The sequence below is a fragment of the Chinchilla lanigera genome, unplaced genomic scaffold (assembly GCF_000276665.1).
Source record: "Chinchilla lanigera isolate Chin_1 unplaced genomic scaffold, ChiLan1.0 scaffold00027, whole genome shotgun sequence".
Taxonomy (NCBI): domain Eukaryota; kingdom Metazoa; phylum Chordata; class Mammalia; order Rodentia; family Chinchillidae; genus Chinchilla; species Chinchilla lanigera.
Window position 1 is genome coordinate 4,691,376 of NW_004955428.1, and position 15,842 is coordinate 4,707,217.

Sequence of the window (15,842 nt, forward strand, 5' to 3'; positions counted from 1 at the left end):
AGTGGCCTTCATGTAAAAGGTGTTTATGAACTGGAGAGTGAGCGTAAGAATTAAACGCTGGTGGGAAGGCGCTGCTTGGCTGTGTTACCCTTGCTTCTTTCCCTGCCCTAGCTTTCCCTGTTAGCACAGTGGCAGAGATCACCGAGCATTAAAACACTGCTGAATGAGAAATCACCAGCAGAATCTATGTACAAAAGCACACAGAGGCCGGGCGTGGTGGTGCAGCCCTGTAATCCCATCCCGCAGGAGGCTGAGGCAGGAGGATCCCTGGGAGTTCAAGGCCAGCCTGGACTGCCTAGCAAGACCCAGGTTGTCTGAAAAAACCAACCAACCAACCAAACAAACAAAAGAACATAGTGCTGTGCATTCCTCTGCATCTCAATCTATGTATTCATTTATTTGTTTTGAGACAGGGTCTCACTGTGTCCAGGGTGCCCTGGACCTTTAGGTCCTCTGCCACAGCCTTCCAAATGCTGGCTTACAGACCTGTGCTCCACGTTCTGTTCCAATTTATTCTGCATTTCAGTGCTGCTCTTAACAGTGCCACAGGACAAAAAGGCCTGGAGTTTCCTGATTATGACGCGCATTTTGACACCTGGTTCGTGACCACTTGACATGTTGGTTGTTTATCAGAGGCAAAGAGGGAGATTAGAAAAAAAGCCACAACAGAAGAGACAAAAACACGTAAGACTTAATTTGTTGCTGAGCTACATTCCCTTTGAACTCTCTCCTGTCTTACCTTCATCGCTAATTCTCCAAACTGATTTCTTGGAAGCGCATTAGGAGGGCAGATGTCTCAGTGTCTCCTTACTCCTGGGTGCCCAGCACTGGGCATTGCGTCTGGTGGCTTCTCGCACCGCTTACCCCCCGAGCAAGTGCCAGCTGTCAGGCCTGGCACCGTGAGAACACGTTTGAATTGCTATTTCTCGGGGGTCCCATTCTGAAGTCTTCTGATTTCACATGACCCTGCCGGGGGCAGAGGTTTACTTAGAGTTCTGGAAGAAGTTTAAGATTTGAAAAAAATAGGATCAACTGCTCCAAACCCTCATTCCAAAAAGTGGGGAAGAATCCTGAAGACATTTAAAATATTTTCTTAGTGGGGCATGGTGGTGCACGCCTGTAATCCCAGCACTTGAAAGGCTGAGGCAGGAGGATTGTTGCAAGCTCAAGGCCAACCTGGGCTACAAAGTGAGTTCAAGACAAGCCTGAATTGCATAGTGAGACCCTGTCACAAAAAAAGACAAAAATAAATAAATAAATAAAAAGATTTATAAATATTTTCTTGGTTTTTAGTAGCAAGTTTATCATAAGTCAGAGGAGGCATTTACCCTGCCAATATTTTTCCCTTCCAGAATGATGGTGTTTTTACTGGTTTCTGTAATGTTAAATAGTCCACTCCATACTCAGTCCAGGCCCACGAGGCCATTGGCAGAAGGGATGGGGTCAGACGCTGCATATGCATGTGTAGACTCCAAGATAAACAGCGCAGTGACTCTCAAGGAGGTGAGAGAGGTGCTTCCTTTCACCTTCCAGAAACAGAATCATATGGGAAGCAGGTGATGCGTTTCTCTCTCTCTTTAACTGCCCTCACCTACCTGCAGCGCTTCTCCGCCTGGTCCCCAAAGTCCTCTCACTGGTCTAGGGGGCCCACCCCCTGTTCCCACAGGACACATTCCAGCACGGCTTCCTCCAAAGATACCTCTTTGTAGCTCTCTCACCAAAATTCTCTCTCCTGTCCTCATCGGAACGCAGGGACCAAGGGTTGTGGAGAGGGTTCTGGGGTTGACTCTGTAACTACACGAGGGCGGACTGCCCTGGTCATTTTCCTGCCATGCACCGGTATGTTTTTACTTCTCAGTCAGAGCGGAAGCAAAGTCTCCTCCTAGTGATCCACTCCATGAGGAGTGAAGCAGATTCTGAAAGCAAACATCAAACAAACAGACACAGACAGAGGATAAGTCCCGCCATGGGCAGCTGGTCGACCTGGGTGTACCCACCATGGAGGACAAGTCACCTCTGAGGTTGTGTGCTAAGCCGGTCACAGAGTCTTATCATAACTACTACCAAGAAAGATGAAACCCCTCCCTCCTCTGTTTCAATGTACTTTCTGGAAAGAGTGCTGCAGTTTCCAGAACTGATAGCGAGTGATCATCGAGCACGGGGAGCTGTTCCTGTTTGCTCCGGCACCGGATCCTGCTGCAGGTGTTGGTGCGAACAGCCAGCACTCTGAGGGGACAGTGCTCGCTGTGTGAGGATAAATAACGACAGACCAAGCAACTTCTAACACACCACTGATGGGATGGCGGGGAGAGGGGGCTACAGAAGGCTTGTGTATGTGCAGTGTGTGTGTCTCTGTAGTATGTGGTGTGTGTGCATAGCATGTAGTATCTGTGTGTATGCATGTGGTACGTGGTGTGTGCCGAGTGTCTGGTGCATGTGGATATTATGTGAGGTGCATTTACAGCATGTAGTGTGTGTGGTGCATGGTGTGCATTGCGAGTTTCATGTGCGTGGTATGCAGTGTGTGTGTGGTATAGGCTGGTGGGTGCTGTTGAGTGTGGGTTATGGTGCGCATCGTGGATTGTGTGTGGTCTGTGTGGCGTCTGGTGTGGAGTGTGCTGTCTGTGTGTGTGTGTACATGTGTGCATATGTGCCCCCAGCTGGGCCGAGTGTTCACAGCATTAATCAGACACGGACATCCCAGGTGGAGGGAGGGACTTACTAGCAGTGCAGAGCTGAGGTTGGGTCAAGAGTGGGTGTGGACAAGCAGGATCCTTTCCACTCAGATTTCTCATCAGGAAGGCAGCTATGCGTGCAGCAGGGAGCAGACCCACAGCAGGGGCAGGTACTCCACTGCCCTTGGGGCTCAGTGGTGTCACATCTGTGGTGCTGGGTCCTACTCCAGTCCCAAGCAAGGCTCGGCTTTGCCCACGCTGACCCTGCAGCACCCTCGTCCTCTGTGGCTCAAAGCCGAGTGCTGCAGGACAAGGTGCTGGGGTCTGTGCTGTGGGAGGCCTGGGCAGATGCCAGAGAGCGCCTTGGTATCCTTTGGGGACATCGCTGGGACGAGGCGCCCTTGGTGATGGGTGGTCCTGTCCTCTTGCGGCCACTTCCCCACTTCTTTCTGGGGGCTCAGACTTCTCTGCCTCAGCTCTCCTGCCCGTGTGGTATCTTCTCCCCTGCCCATGGGGCATTAAAGCTGGAGGGTATTAGAGCAGGCAGCAGAATCCTCTTACCTTAGATTTGGGTGGAAACAATGCATTTTTGTTTCTTCTTAAAAGCTGAGTATTTCCAGCACTTTGCTTGTTCTATTGCTTGCAGCTTGGCTTCGGGCTTTGGTGAGTCTAGTTAGTGGTCAGAACGTACTGATTAATAACTGGAAATATCCTGATATGCATCATGTAAGAGCGAGAGTCCTCCATGCCTTAGAGAACACCGATGTTTACTTTCTCTGTTTGTTCTTCCTTATTGCTTTAGGCATATGATGATGTGCAAATGGAATGTGCAATTAGAACGATTGTATTTACAGAAGTGAGATCTCACTGAAGAGACTGTTGTGCTCAGAGCCTTGTCTAGTATCACATCTCTCACCTCTGAATCAGCCTCCAAATTTCTAGGGGCAGGAGGAGGACTGGGCTTTGGGAAACTGCTAGAGCCACTCTGATGGCGAATCCTCCTACCCCCACTTTCTCTGCTCCGGTACCCACGGAGCTGGCTTCACTGCCACCTTGGCAGGCTCTTGGCTCTTCCTGAGTTTGTTAAATTGAATTTTTCAAATCATACAACAGGTTGGGCCTGTGGGTGCAGGTTTACCGGCAGCAGGAGCGTCCCTGTCATTGGCATTTCCAATGTGCATTGCCTGAGCTCTGTGTTTTGGAAGCAGTTTACTAAAGAGCCCCTGAAGGGCTGCCCTGGCCAGGGATCCTCAAATCTTCTGTCTCCCAGAGGTTACAGCTGGGCTTAGAAGCTTATAGCTGGGAACCTGCTTGCAGAGTTTCATAAGTGGCCTTGTCAAACAAGAGCAGGATAGTGAGCTTGACACGGACTTTGCTTTTGGACCCTTTCTTTCCGTCCTTGTTCCCAGGCTTGTTTGCTAGGTCTTTGTCCTAATTCCTGCTGGCCTTAGGTGATGTGATAAAGCTCAGAGACAGCAGCAATCACCGCAGCCTTGTGAAGATGTGGGGCAATAAAGCTCTTACTGTTCAGCTTGGTGGCCTGGGAAGATGAGGCAGAGGGACTGTGAGTTTGAGACCAGCATGGACTACATGGCAAGAGCCTGTCTCAAGAGGCTGGGTGTGGTGGTACATACCTGTAACACTTGGGAGGCTGAAGCAGGAGAATTGCTATGAGTTTGAGGCCAGTCTGGGCTACAGAGTAAATTCAAGCCAGCCTGAACTACACAAGGAGACACTGTCTCAACAAAATGAAACAAAACAAAACAAAACAAAACAAAACAAAACAAAACAAAACAAAACAAAACCCTACAAAACACCAAACAACAACAAGAACAAAAGACCCTGTCTCAAAAAAATCAAACATTTCTATCATTTTTTTGATTTCAAGTGTCTTATGATGTTTATTCCTCCCTCCCTTCTTCCTTTCCTTCCTTCTTCCTTTTGAAAAAGCCGGTGTAAAACAGAGCCACACACAGTCTCCTCTCTGCCCTTTCCTTCCCGTAGACAGATCTGAGACTGAACTTTGAGTCCCCGAGGAAGGGGACGCATTTTGAGTGCTCCCAGCGAGAGGCACAGGTCGGCAGTCTCTAGCCCGCGGCTCTCCCCTGGGGCACAGCCGAGGAATAGGCTGCCTGGAAGCTGGCTCTGTGTGCAACCTCCTGGCTGAGTCACTAAGGCTCCTCTGAGTCTCGAGAAAATCACATTCCTCTTCTGTCAGTGCCATGAAATTTTTCCCCCGAGATGGATTTGTGCTTCTGCCCAGCAGCACAGGAGAGAATGCAAACAGAGCCAGAGCTGCTGTGGCCTCCTGTGACTTCACTGTCCTTCCTGGGGGGTGTGAGGATGACAGCATCCCTGCCTGCTCCTCCTGGGCTTGCTTGAGGATTTTATTTTTTGAGACACTTGCTATGTAATTCAGGTTGGCTTGAACTCGCTATGTAGCCCAGGCTGGCCTCCAACTCCTGGAGATCCTCCTGCCTCAGCCCTCTGAGTGTTGGGATTACAGGTGTGTACCACCACACGTGCCCATTGCTTGAGTTCTTAACTCCAGTCCGGAGGCTCCTATTTCTAGGCTGAGGGTGGGGCCTCGAGCGAGGTGCTACTCTGTCCTCACAAGGGTGATGACCCCATGACCAGGGTCTCCATAAGAATTTCAGCTGAGAGTTCAGCAAATAATCTCTCCAACGTCCATATTTTGCCTCCTGATCAGTAAGATAAAATTTGGATAGTTCTGATGGTCAGTTTTTTTTTTTTTCAGTACTGGGACTCAAACTCAAGACCTTGTGCTTGCTTGTGCCATTGAGCTACATTCCCTGGCATGATGGTCACTTAGGGTCCCCCTAAGTCACTAAATTGCCCTGGGTGACCTTGAACTTGATCCTCCTGCCTCAGTCTCCCAGACTGCTGGGGTTATAGGTGTGTACCTCCATGGCCAATTTGATGGTCAGTTTTTAGAAGTAAAATAACCTTGAGCTGGAGGAGGAAAGATTTCAGCATCCCACCTCAGCTGATGGCTTGAGTTCTGGGGAAGGAGGGTCTCCAGGGCAACGAGAGTAGCTTGGCTCCTCTATCCACTGTGACAGGTTTTTGCTGCAAGGCCTTCTTCTTAAACTCAAATAAATACCAGCTTGAGTCTGTAGCAAGCATCACAAACCACACAGGAGTAAAAATCAGGAATAAAAAGAGAGGGTCCTAAAGAGTGTGCACCACCCTTGGATGTCCCGGGGGTGGGGACCACATGCCAGAGTCGGGGTTCAGGAATTGGCTACTCTGAGGTGGGTTTCCAGTCAGCGGGTGCTCCTCTGCCTCGCTGTCCTACTCTGCCAGGGTTTTACGGGCCTCTATCCCTCTGTTGGAAGTTACCAACAAGCTTGCCAGGGTCATGGTGCCAGTGAAAATCGAAACCTCCCTTCTCCGCTTATGCAGACAGGGACTCTGGTTTTAGATTCCTCCTGGCTTGAGACCCAGATGTGGGTGACTTGTGTGACAGCAGACAGGCAGGAAGCCCTGTAGGGAGGCGCTGGGCCTGGTCCCAGCCTCCTGCTCTCACCGGGGTTTCCTGTGGAAGGAACTCTGGTTTGGCGCCCTGGGACCCTTCTTCTCCTGTCAAAGTGCCCCGGGTGCAGGGCAAGAAAACCGGTCAGACCAGATCTTTATTGCGGGCTTCCAGTGAAACGGGATGTACACAGCCATTTTTTTCTGCCCTCGGAAAAGCAGACAGGAATTTGGGAGGAACCTATGAGCCACCCAGAAGTCTGAATGTCTAAGATATTCAGAGAAAGCACTTTCCCTCTGGGGCCAGGCGAGTTCTGACCCTGCAGCAGATATATTGAAATGATTGAGTGGGAGCATGGAGACCTATTCAAAGTCTGAAAAAGAAAGCCAGAGCTTAACAACTAAGAAACTAACTGAACCTTGTTAGAAATCAATACATTAAGTGGAATTGAGCAGGTTGATGAAGCCTCAGCCAATCGGGGCTTGGGATTTGGTCTGCTTCATTATCAGCTCTAAGTCTAGTTTCGGTCAGTGGGAATCTGATACCGGTTCTGCATGGTGATTGGCTGGAGGAGGTTCTCTTCTCCTACAATGAGAAGATAATCAATCACGCTGCTGCCTTTTGTCTTGGCGAAGGTATTTAGATTTCAGCCAGCTGGTTAGCTGCCTCAAGGCCACCTGCTCCACTGAAAAATAAAGAATTAGTTTCTTTTTCATTGTAAGGGGCAGGGAGGGAGTATTGACTTGTATGATAATTTCACGTGGGTGATTAAATTTGGCCTCTTAGGCTCCAGCTGAAAATTCAACTCAGACGGCTGGTTTTTCTTTTCATACGTCATTGAGCAATCTTGTATACAGCCATGGCTGATGTCCCCCGTGCAGATTGTGCCTTTGCTTTGACAAAGCATACAGTCCCCAGCCCGCTCTCTGGTTGGTGTGCCTTCCCACTACAACAGCATATGAGGAAATGCACTTGCCCAGCCTAAGTTAGGAGGCTACTCTTATGCAGGTGAGCTCTACGGCCCTCTCAGAACACAATTGCTCTGCTAGATGGAGTTGGAGCCGTGATGATTTCTCTGACCATACTTTATAATATATATCACTTTCCTCTTGTGTTTTTCAAATGTACTGTGCAATTGGTCATGCATTTGTTGTCATTTCATTGAAACACCACAATCTCAGGTGCTAACGTAGTAGTGGGTCCAATATACTATGAGTCAACCGAAAACCTAGAGTTATTCTTGACTCCCTCAGCCCCACATCAAATCCATCAGCGAGTCCTGCGTGTGATCTCCAGAAGGTTGCTCTAGACCTTCTGCCGTCTCCCTCATCACCACCTCTGTAAAAGTCCTATCTCTCTCTCCTGGACCTCTGCAGTCACCTAACTGGTCTCCCTGTTCCCACTTTTGCAACCTATCATCCATGCCCCGTACAGCAGCTGGAGTATTCTGTTTAAAAACCTATTAGATCACAGCTCCCTTGTTAATACTTTCTCATAGTTTCCATGATAATCAGGCCGAAATGAAGCTGTCTACCTTCTCCTATATTTTTTTCTTGATTTGTTTACCTGTCTCTTTTACTAGAATGTGAACTCTGTTAAAAGCTAATGACACATTTTGCTTTTCAGTTGATCAGATCAGCCAAGAATAAGGTCAGTGTCTTATCTCCCCAAGAAAAGAGGTTGTCATTGTTTGCTTGCATTTAACAACAGCACTGTTATACTATGGGCTTTGTCTGTTGTGTTCAGATTATCTCCAGTGGCTGGAATAGTGTCTTGCAAAAAGCAGGTGCCCAGTAAATAGTCATCCTGTGAATGGGTGAGAAAGACTTGAAGAAGTTTATGTTAGTTAGTTTTCTGTTGCTGGGACAGAATCCCTCACTCCCTCATTGTAGAGTAGGAAGGTTTATTTTTGGCTCACGGTTTCAGAAGTTTCAGTCCATGGTTAGCTGGCTCTCAGGCAGAAACATCACGGCAGAAGAGAGTGATGGAGGGAAACTGCTCAACTCTTGGCACCTAGCAAGTAGACAGCAGGGGAAGAGCCTGAGAGAAAAAGCTTGGAGATCATATATGTCCCTAAGGTCATATCCCCATGACTCACCCAGACACACCCAGAAGTGTGCTTTACTAACCCCCTCCACCTCTCTCAAGCCAATCAAGTTTACTATCAAGATAAAGCAACACTTAGTGAGGTGTGCTGCATGCCATTCATCCTAGCACTCCGGAGGCTAAAACAGAAGCATTGCTGGGAGTTTGAGGCCAGCCTGGGCAACCTAGTGAGTTCAAAGCCAGCCCGAAATACATAGGGAGACCTTGCCTCAAAAACCTAACGCAAACAAAGAGGAACCATCACAAGATTTCTCTATGTGATATTGGAAGAGATGCTTTGGGTGTGGCCCTTTTAGGAGTTAGGAGACAAGGCTGAATGATGTTTGGCAGGTTGATTCTGATGCCTAGTCTGAACTTCTAAATTATTAGATAATTTCTTAGGCAGAATATCTGTGGTGTCGTTAAATGCACGCAAACAATGACAGCCTCTTCTCCCAGGGAAATAAGACACTGACCTTATTCTCAGCTGATCTGATCAACTGAAAAGCAAAATGTGTCATTAATTTCAGGATCCATTATATGTGATATTTCTGGCTTGCTAAAGGTTAGGGGCCAGTAGGAAACTCAGAGGAAGCTTGCTAACCAATGTGTCTTTATTCACATTTAGAAATTAGTTGGCACTAGAGATAGTCAGTGTACTCACACTGATTGGAGGTCTAGGTCTTATTTTTCCAGGAAAGGCTGGTGTCTTGTCTGTGTCCTCAGTGTCTGAAATATCTTATTCATGCATAAACGAAGGGCAGGCGTGATTCACACAGGATGAATCCCTGAACCTCGCAGACAGGAGAAAAATGTAGAGTCGTGATACTTAAAACATTTCTCAGCCTTAGTTGTCAGCGCTGCTACCCACTTCAGCACATTTCTGAAATGAACTCTGGTAAGGCTGGGTCAGCAACACCATAAAAAAAATTTTGCAATTAAAAAGGCTTAAAGGGATCACTGGCTAGATGGCTTATTTTCCTTAACCAATTCACTTATAGGAGTAAACTCAATACAAGTATTTCTTTCATCAGTTTTCCCCACAGCGAAGGGACCCAGGATGAAAAGAATCACCATTTGAGGGACCCCTGGTTGCAGTGTTCAGACCCCAACCTGTGCTAAGGGAACCGTTTTTAATGTGGTGTGCACAGCTGTCAGGAGACTTCAGTGGTCCTGAAGGATTGATCATCTACAGAGAAAGCAATAGGGTCAGAAAATAAGAGAAAACAGGAGATGAGCAGGTCCTACTTTTCTCCTTTATTACTATATTATTATTAATTGTAAATATTGATGGGTCCAGGATGATAATTTAATACACAAATTTAATGTAGACTGATCAGATTAAGATATTGGGCATTTCCATTTCCTTAGACATTTATCCTTTCTTTGTGTTGGGAACATTCAGAATTCTCTTTTTTTGTTCTTTGTGAGAATATAAGAAGTTGTTGTAGATTGTAGTCACCTACAGTACTGTAGAACACTAGGACTTTCCCCTCCTATTTCACTCTAGTTTTGTACCTTCTGCCCAAGTTCCTTCCATCCCTCCTACCTCCCTTTTCCACCCTCTGCTGAGCCCTGTTCTATGCACAACTTCCAGGAAATCACCATGGACAGCGCCCACAGATGAGGGAGGACGTGAGTATTTACCTTTCCGCGCTTAGCTCATTTTATTCAGCGTCATCCAGTTCCATTTACGTTGCTGCACACGACAGGATTTCTTCTTCTTCAGGGCTGGATAATACCCCACTGTGCACATGTACCACATTTTCTTTATCCACTCATCTGTTGATGGACTTGGGTTGAATCCGTGGGTTAGCTGTCATATCTCTTTGACTTCTTGATTCTATCTCCTTCAGAGTATACCCAGTAGTGAACTTCCTGGATCATATGGTAGATTTATTTTTAGTTTTTTTTTTTTTTTGGTGTTCTTTTCTATAACAGCAGTACTAGTTTACATTCTTACTAACGAAAATGACAGTTTTCTCTTTCTTCATGTTGCCAGCATTTGTTATTTCTTTGAGTTTTGATAATAGTCATTCTAATTGGGGTGAGATGATGTCTCATCTGGGTTTTGATTTGCGTATCCCTAATAGTTAGTGAGGTTTAGCTTCTTTTCATATATTTTTGGACCGTTTATAAATTTTGTTTTGAGATGTTTATTTAGATCATTTGTGCATTTCTTTGATTTTTTTTTTTATTGTTGAGCTGCTTGACAAACTTACATATTCTGGATCTTAATCCTTGGTCAAATGGATAGTTTGGACATATCTTCTTTCATTCTGTAGGTTGTATGTTCACTATGCCTATTGTTTCCCTTGCTGTGCAGAAACTTCTTAGTTCAGTGTTATCCCATTTGTCTGTTTTGCTTTTGTTGCTTGTGGGCTTGGGGTCCTAGCTTTTATGAACAGATATAGGCCTTATTATTTTAACTTATCAGGTGGGTAATAGTCATTTAAAATATTATAATAAAAGAAAACAAAGACATTCACTAAGTCACATAATAGTCAATATGTATTTTACTGAATTTGACTCATTTGGACCTCAGTAATCAGATCTTGCTGGATAATTTTATAAATTAGCCAAATTCCACCCAGCCAGTGATGAGAAAATGAACAAAAGAATCAGAGTTGTAAGAGTCCAGAGTCCTCTTGGTGTTTTAGGAGGAAGCAGCTTTTTCCACAAGCCATCCTGTAATGGTAAGTGACCATAGGAGTTGACTTTGATTCTGCCGCTGTCTTGAATGGAAGGCAATTAGGATCCAGCATGACAGATTATCTCAGGCAAGGAGTTTTAAATTGGGACAGAACTGGTTCTTTGGGTAGATTTTTGAAATTACCAGGAATGCACAGGCAAACGTACTCATTGAGAAAAAATGATCCCAGAACTCTGGGGAGGCGCCAAACTGAAGAGGTAGAGCTGGAAGATCTTAGAGAGCACCCTGCCTGAACTTCCTCCTTCTGGCAACAAGGAATTGAGAGCTGAAGGGACTAAGTGACCTACAAAGGGCCACAGAGCTAGCCAAATGGCTGAGGACTAGAATCCAAGCGCGGTGACTGTTGTAGCCTGTTCCTGCAGCTATAACAACATGCCCGAGACTTGGTAATTTATAAAGAGCAGAATTTATTTCTTATAGTTCTGGAGGCTGAGGTCTACTAAGATCAAGGTGCCTACAGATTTATTTTCCAAGGGAGGCACCATCTCCATGCTGGTGCCCCACTGCTGTGACCTCACACGGCAGGAGGTGGACATGCTCAAAAGAGCCAGATATCACTATTTCTTCCAGCCCTTTCCCAAAGGTGCTAACCCTCTCCATGAGGGCCAAGCCCTCCTGGCCTAGTCACCTACCAAATGTTCCACCATCCTGTTGGTGATTAAGTTTCAACATCAAGTTTGGAAAGGACATGAACATTCAAACCATGGATGGCAATGGCCCATTGTCATTCTAAACAGAATGGAAAGTTAAGAAACAGTTTTATAATTTCTAAGTTTGTCACATTATCTCTTCAGTGCTGGCTTTCAGCAGTGAGGTGGCATGTGTGATGAAAAAATTTTGCAGCCTGAGTTGCAACAGGAGATCCTCTGCTCTGAGCTGTCTGATTTGCACAAAGCATTTAACCAGCCTGGGTTCCCATTTCCTGATTACTGGGAAGTATAGCCTAGCCAGGGCGAGCTCTAGAGGCTGTGCCCTAGCATGGTGAGCACTTGGTAAGTGGTAGCACTCTTTTATTATGTTAGCAGAAGTACCGCTCATCGACTGAGGGAGAACGGTATGAGTCAGACTGACATGCTTTGAATCCTGCCTTCACCCTTTCTATTTGGGGACTTTATTACTTCTGCAAACCTTGGGGCTTTCTCTTTTAAAATGAGGAAAACAAAAGTCCTGACTTCGTAGAGCTGCTGTGAACATTTCAGGACATAGCTCACATGTTCAATAGTGTGTTGTGGGTTGAAAAGCTTGATAAACATTAGCCATTATTATAATTATTTCTGATTTTGCCATGGAGGATGTAGGGCAAGGGCCAGTAGACTTTTTCCTACCCAGGGGCTAATAGTTAATATCTAAGGTTTTACAAGACACAAGGTCTCTTGCACAACTACTCAGTTCTGCCATTGTAACAAGAAGGTGGCCATGTATAAACAAATGAGCGAGGATGTGTTTGAATAAAACTTTATTTGTAGAGACATGTGATGAGCCATTCTTACAGGCCTGGGAGTCATAGCTTATCAACTCCTGATATAGGGAACTAAAACTTCTGCTTTATGGCTTCTGGAAGAAAGTATCCTGTTGAAATAGGTAAAGAGGGCAGGTATCTTTTTTTCCTGGGAAGGACTAAGTGAGTCACCTTTAGATATCTGTTTCCTATCTTCAGACTCTGTTCACGGTTGAGTTTATTTACACTGGATAAGAGAATCTCTACTCTTTGATCACACATTACTTTCTCCTGTGGCATGTGACTAGTCAGGTGCATAAAAAAGCAGACAACCTAAGAATTTCCTCATGGGCAAAACCAAAATTTACTTAGTTTCTATGAGGTCCTTGAGTTTAACTCCTTGTGAGGGCGCAGCACGAAGAATGCAACTTGCAGACATAGTGCAGTTCTGCTAGAGCCATGATTTGCACAGTTCCCCTTAGTACAGGCATAAGAGGGTTTCCAGTTTTCCTCCCCTGCTTTTGAAGTATGAGGTGGTTATGACCTTGCTTTGATTCAGAAGACCCTTCATAAGAATAAGGTCTTCAAAGACAAGGTGTTTTTGGCCCTTGACCCTGTCAGGTGATCTTACTCCTGTTGTTCACGAACCTAACACCCGGGAGGTTGTTGGCCCACTTCTGGGAATGATTAAACGCGGCACTCTGCTCCAGACTGGAGGGGGAATCTTATTTATCTGCTCTCAGATACATCTTGGAGGCAGAGGAATGAGAAATTTGATCTCCGCCACTCTCACATACAGTGTCTAGACAGTTGATTTCCCATGTGCACATCTGGTTTGGGACTGCAGAGAAGAAACATCTTGGGCAGCTGCAGAAATTAGGGAGTGAACATTGATAAATACTCAGTTGCTTTGTACTTAGCATAGTGACTGCCAGCAGCAGTTTAAATGTGTGCTGATCATGGGGTGAGGCCTCAAGGCTTTCTCGATGACGATGATGCAGGGGTATGTGTTCTCCACTGAGCGCTTGTGCAGAGAAAGCTACTTATGGGACAAAGGAATCAGCTGCTGTGGCCTCTGACCCTGCTGGGTGATGTTTCTCACAGCAAAAACCTCTGACCATTTTTCTGGTTGGAGAACAGGGACAGCTGAAAAGCCCCACGACATTTAGTAAATTAAGAAAATGCTTGTATTTATGTCAGTGAATCTTGTTATTGTTTCAGGTGTCATACATAAGTATTGGTAATTAACTTCCCCAGAATCCTCCTTACCACAGACCTTTGATTCTAAGGAGGCACTAACTCTGTCTCCCTTGGTCAGAGTTCTGCAGAGTTAATAGGGCGTTACCTTAGCAGTTGTCAACTACGGAAATTTGTTACGTTGCTTTAATTATGTGAACAGTGTTTTGGTAGGTATTAAATATAATTATTTGCCTGAATACGATTTTATTTTGCCCTTTCTAGACAATAGAGTTGATATTTCTTCAAACTGAACTTTATTTCCTCAGTGCTATTTTGTGATTCCTGAGATAACGTTAAATTAATTTTGTGTTAATCGACAAGGAATTGCCATGTGTAGTGGCGCCGCCTGTAATTCCAGCACTTGGGAGGCTGAGGCCCGAAGATTGCTGTGAGTTTGAGGCTAGCCTGGGCTACATAGTGAGTTTTGGGCCAGCCTGAACTACATGGTGAGACCCTGTCTCAAAACACCAAAAAACCAGAGGAATTAATATACAATTCTTTTTTTTTTTTTTAAATGGTGCTTGAGATTGAACCCAGGGAGCACTGAGCTATGTCCCTAACATTTTTTTAAAATTTTATTTTGAACTGGGTCTTACTAAGGTTAAGTTGGTCTGGAATATTTGATCCTCTATCTCAGCCTCTTGAGTACCTGGGCCTATAGGCATGTGCTACTGTGCTTGGCTGTGCGAGCTTTTAGAGGATATTTTTCCTTATTTATTTATTTATTTTTATTTTTATTTTTATTTTTTTTCCGGTACCGAGAATCAAACTCATGACCTCGTGCTTACCAGACAGGTGCTGTGCCACTGAGCTAAATCCCCAGCCCCCAATATTTTTCCTTTTGAGTAGAAGATTCAGGGAGACACAGTATTGTGACCCAAAGGGCAGGACCTTGAAGCAGATATTTGGTGTGGAGCATGCTCTGTATGTGATGGTGGTGAGGAGGTGGGGCCTGAGACCAGTACTTTACAACCAGCCACATGTGTGTGGATTCCAAGCTCCTAGTAAAGCCAGGTGTCCACAGCAGAGGGGTAAGACTGGACCACCCAGGGACAGAGCAGGTATCTGTGTGTGGAACTCAGAGAAAGGGGCTGCAAGAGTGTCCTCAGTTATGTAAGCTACCACCCAAATCCCCAAGGGATGGAGAGCCAGTGCGGATTGTTTGACTTGGTGAAAAGGGCTGGATTTAATACCTCCAAGGGGATACTGTCAGTGGCATGGCAGGGGTGGAAGCCGAGGAAACATTCCTAGCAGTCCTGCCAGGCTCATGGTGGGATGTGGAAAAGCAGGACTGGGACTCATAGCTCCTGAGAACCAGGCTCGGCGGAGGATTTTCTAAGGAAGAGGAACACAAACTTATTTTATGACAGAAGGAGAGGACCAGGATAGGCTAAGGGAGGGATGCTGGAGAGGGGCTTGGTGTTTTTAAGGAAAAGAGACAGCCCTCTGCTTTTTAGGCTGTGTGGGAAGAGCAAAGGGTAAAGAGACGGGTGTTATTAGTCCTAGGGGTGCAGCGGGAGGAGCACTGGTGGATGGGATGGGCTCTTGCACTTCTCTGGGGAATCCATGTCGATGGTCAGTGCATTCTCTCTCTGTCTCTGTCTGTCTCTGTCACTGTCTCTGTCTCTCTTTCTTTTTCTGTCTGTCGATCTCTCTCTGAATAGTGAACCATGGGTAGACATTTAATAATTCTGAGGCTGATTCTTCTGCTTTTTATGGAGTTAAACTTAAAAAGATTACTATCATTAGCTATGGTCAATTTTGTTAGGGAGAGAAAATTGTTCCCATTTTAATGTTTCAAACTCTTTTAAGGTCAAGGGTGTTAAGGATTATTTTGATTTGATTCTGTGCTTACATAGCGTAGATTATGGCAGCGCTAGCTGTATTTCAGGGAGTCAAAGATCTTCCTACTTTCTCTTTGCCCTCTCCTCCCTTCCTGCTATCTCCTCTCGCTGTTTCTCTGTCTCTCACTCTCTCAGACTGATTTCTAAATGCTCCGCCTCTCCAGCACTAGGATGTATAAGTCAGCCTTTACACTTTTACCAGCATTAATTCCTGACTATCATGCGGTATCTCTTTCTGTAGGATAATACAAAAAAACCCTGCCACCTCTATTTTCAAGTCACAATGCGGGCTCGAGTGGTCAGCATGTACATTCGGTGGGTTTTCTTCCAGTGCCAGTTTGGCTTTGCCTGT